The sequence below is a fragment of the Cryptomeria japonica genome, chromosome 7 (genome assembly GCF_030272615.1).
Source record: "Cryptomeria japonica chromosome 7, Sugi_1.0, whole genome shotgun sequence".
Lineage (NCBI taxonomy): Eukaryota > Viridiplantae > Streptophyta > Pinopsida > Cupressales > Cupressaceae > Cryptomeria > Cryptomeria japonica.
The window spans coordinates 344,130,839-344,135,539 of NC_081411.1; positions in this window are offsets into that span (position 1 = coordinate 344,130,839).

Below are 4,701 nucleotides of genomic sequence, written 5' to 3' on the forward strand. Positions count from 1 at the left end.
AGAGTGGTTTTAAAACAACCCTCTTTTCATAATGATTGAAGATAAAGTTGGAGGCAAATTTATCCTATTTTGACTTCTTGCGAAAAAATAACATATGGTTTGTGGTTTTGCAAGGCCTTCTTAGCATGAACTCTTCTTGAGGGGATAGAAAGCCCCCTAACATTTCTATGACATGATAGAGAAATTTATTATGTTTTGGGAAGTGAATCCATATCCTTCGAGCCTAGCACTTTAAACTAATTCTAACTAATGTAGTCACATTGCTGAAGTGGAATAATTTCCCTAGAGAGGTCCTCAACAAGGGAACTATACCATTGTCTAAGAGGCCCTAGTGAGGGAGATCTAGCCCTAGGAACAATAGATTTGATCTCATTGCTTTGTGCATTCACTTGCAGGTTTTAAATTTCCTTTCTTTTCTTAACCATCCTCCATCCTTCCTTGAGGATGGCCTCCTTGTATGAAGCAGGTTTATCAGCAGTAGAATTAGAGGAAGAGGAGAGAGGAGAATTAAGAATCAATTGATCCATAGGAGAGGAATTGGAAGGAACATTAATACAAGGTGGTGAAAGTAGGGGGGAATATTTGAGGATGGTTTAATAGAGGGGGATGAGGGGGGAACACTACCATGAGGAGGTTCCTCATGAGAGTGAATGGCATGATCAACAGAGGGAATTTGAACTGGTGAGGGGGTGAGAGAAGAAGGGGAGAGATTGGCTTTGGGTTTATGCAATCCCTAATTATATGTCCTTATTTGTGACAATAAAAATAGGCATTAGGTTTGTTAAGATAGGAAATGGGTTGCAAAAAACTAAAGCTTGTACCAACAAGTTGGAGCGTATCAGGGAGAGTTTGATTGAGATCAAATTCAATGCAAGCTCTAGGATGAACATGGAGACTTGAGTACTTGTCAGCATTATTTTTGCACCAAAGAACTCTTCCTAGTTGTGATGCTATGTCTTTGAGAAACGAGAGGAAGGCTAGATTCAGAGAGGGGAATTCTACCCACATTGGGTAACGAGATTTAGAGGCACCCTCAGAATGAAAATCTAAATCCCAAGCTTGTAAGTAATAGATTTGACCACAGATTGTCCAAGAGCCATAATGTATGGTTTCTTAGGCATGTTCAGCTGAATAAAAAGTGCAAAAAATGTAACCCTTTCCTAGCCCTTTGATAGACTCTATCATCCAACCCCTGTTTTCCCAATTAGCTTTTGTCCATTTATAAAAATCTTGTTCAAAAGGAACTCCCTGCAGAAAAACCAAAATTATATATCTTTGTCTACAACCATCTATCACATCTAAAACCTCATCAAGGAGAATGAATTCCAGGGTTTTACCTCCAATGTTAGCTATTGAATGTTGGGTACGACCAAGAGCTATAACTAGTTATGTCTGAGGTGATATCTTCTTATTTACCATGGTCTCAATATTGAAGCATGAAGAGGGTTGTGGATATTCTGCAGACTGAGTAGGAGTGTCTTCCATCATCTTAGTATACAACTCAGGAGGCGCTAGAGAAGTGGATTTGGGTGCATTGGTGCCATTTTCCAGTGCTTTGGATAGAGAAGGTCGCGGAAAATATTTTGGACATGAATATGGCTTCTCACACACCTTCTTTTTCATGGCCATGTTGAGATCGCCTGGCTTACAACAAGGGCGTGAATATTGTGAAAGTATTGAATGTGCACAAAATCACCATTGTAGGGTTTCAAGACAAGGCAAAGCCAATCACAAAAAAAAATCGTTGTAGGGTTTTGTAACAAAGTAGACAAAAGCACAAAAAAGAACTCCGTTGGGCTAGGGTTTCAAAGTCTCTGCTCAACTCTACCCTTGCTTGAGATTCCATGCGATGGTTCCACCAATTTGAAGGCATGTAACTTCGTAGGAAAACAAAGAAATGTCAGATGTCTTTGATTAAGGGAAAAGACCGAATGTAGTCAAGTAATAGTGGAAATCCATATTTCAAATTGGAGTACGATATATTATCAAAATTGTTATTTTAAAATATCTATTTCTTTCCTTTACATTCAATTCTCAATTACATGATATTTTTATAATATCATTATCTAAAATAAATTTAGATAATATCAAAATTATCTTTTTTTATATTTATAAATATGGAGATATAAAATATAAAATTAATAATATTTTGAAAAATCCATGAAGACTCAAAATTGATGAGAGGAGAGGAGAAGACGGATGGCCCGAGTGCAGGGAGCTGCAATGGCCGAGCTAGGGTTTTGACGCCCTAGCTCGCAGGCGTAGTTGCAGTCATCACTGAGGGAGAGGGCGGTGAAGGGTGTCGGGGGAGAATGGAGGGGGGAGCGGATGTGGGAGGAGAGGCTTCTACGGTGGTTATCGAGGGGAGTTTTGGGTCTGCGGGGGTGCTGGGTTTCAGCCAACTGTGTGCAGTGGGTTCGCCATGGGTCTCCCAGGGGGTTGTGGGGGCTCATTCGGCCTCTTGGGTAGAGCAGTTTGGTAGGCAATGTTTCTTGAAGGGCTGCACTTTCTCAAGGGGTTTTGGGGTTTGATCGTTGGCGGTCTTTTGTCGCCCTATAATTCTTCTTGTGATCTGATGACATGCTTTGGTGGTGAGGCCTCACAGGTGGCCCAAGCCATGGACTTCCGTGCTGCGGTGGGATCAAAACCCCCACTTCAGAATATGAAGACATTTTCCAATAATCTTTTCACCTCAGATACAGGGTCTGGAAGTGCTGGAAGCTCTCGCCTCATGAAGATTAATGGGTGTCTCGAGCGATGCAGTGAAAGGCCGAAGCTGGTTATTCCCCCTGAGATGATAGCTAAAGACGTAGAGTACTTTTCAAACCACTCGCTTTATTGCAAATTTTTGGGAATGAGGGTTTCCTTGCAGTTCTTGGAAAACTGGGCGCAGATGACATGGGTACCGAAAGGGGAAATGGAGATCATCTTGCTGGCAAATAACTATTTCATGGTTACGTTCAACTGCATGGAGGATCGGAATAGGGTCTTTGAAGGAGGTCCGTATTTTTACAACTAGGTGGGATTATTCATCAAACCTTGGCATGTGGGGTTTAATCCTTCAGAGGAGCTCCCAAATAGAGTTCCGGTGTGGGTTCGATTACCATGTCTTCCAGTGGAATGCTATCGAGAGGATGTACTTCAGATGCTCGCTGCTCTGCTTGGGAGGCCAATGGGATCCTCATCGCAAACTCTAGGGAGAAAGGTAATGACCTTTGCACGTATCTATGTTGAAATAGATCATAGAAAACCCTTTCCAGATGCTATAGATATGTGTGTAGGCTCTTATTCATGGGTTCAATAACTAGATTACGAGACTTTACCATTTCATTGTCGTTTGTGTCATGAGTATGGTCATTTATAGCATAAGTGTCCTAGATTCAAACGGATAGTGAGACAACCTTAGCAGTAAGATTTAAGCCTTGATAGGGCTGAGAAGGCGAAAGTTGTCATGTTGGATGTGGTGGAGGGTACTGATGGTTTTGTCTTAGTTAAGACAAAGAACAGGAACAGAGGACAAAAGAGACCCTTACAGGAAAGACATGAGGAGGATAAATTTAATAGATTTGAGGCCTTGGATGACCTGAGCCATCAGGAAGTTAACCCAGGGTTAACCCCTCTCGATCAGGGTGCATCAAGAGGGGTGCTGGAAAGTGTAGTGGAGGAATCTTCCCAGACCTTGCTAGTGGTTGGAAGCCAGCAGATGGAGATGGACCAAACAGTTGGGGCTCAGTTGGGCCTAGCTGAGGGGGAGGGTTCTCCGGTAGCTTCAAAATTGGAACTGGTTGGGGCTAAAAGTAATAAGTCAGTCATTCACCTGGGCCTACATCAGAGAGATATTAAGAAAAGTGCTTCAGAGAAAAGCTCAAAGGTTAGCAAAAAGAAGGATCTGGATAAGATCAAATTGATGGGGGAGAATTTGGTTGAGTCAGGGTCAGTGAAGACTTTGGATTTGCATTTTTCCAACCCTCCTAAATGATTTGGCTCTCATGGAATGTAAGGGGCTTGAACAGCGGCCCTAGACAAAAAGCTATTCGGGATTTGATTAGGAATCACTCTCCTGATATCCTTTTCTTGCAAGAAACTAAACTTACTGTGGATAGTATGATGGGTCTCATACCAAAGTTGTGGGGGCGAGGCGAGTGTCAGTGTGTTGGGGTAGCTGGTTCCTCGGGAGGGGTGGTCTGTCTTTGGAACCCTTTAAGGCTCCACCCTATCTGGTGGGTTGCCTCCAAATCCTCTTTATCCGAGGTGCTGGCTACTTTTGAGACTGGGGAATTCATCTTGTTTTCGAATATCTATGCTCCTACTGATTTTTCAGGGTAAGCAAAGCTTATGGTCACATGTTTTAGGTATGCGAAGGTTGGCCCCTTTTCATCCTTGGATTATGGCAGGAGACTTCAATGCCATCCTAGAGTTGAGTGAGAAGAAGGGGGGTGTTATGCGGTTGGAACCTTCTTCTTTCCTTTTCCAAGATAGTATCTCCTTGATGTAGCTAGTTGACGTTAGGCCTAGCAATGGTTTGTTCACTTGGAACAACAGGAGGGTGGGAGAGAATCGGATTGCTGAACGATTAGATCATTTTCTGGTTTCCTATTTTTGGATCGACAGGGGGTGGTCCACAAGTTCTGAGATTCTTGACTGGAGAGGGTCGGATCACTGGCCCATCAAGCTAGTTTCGCCTTTAGCTCGGGTAGCCCA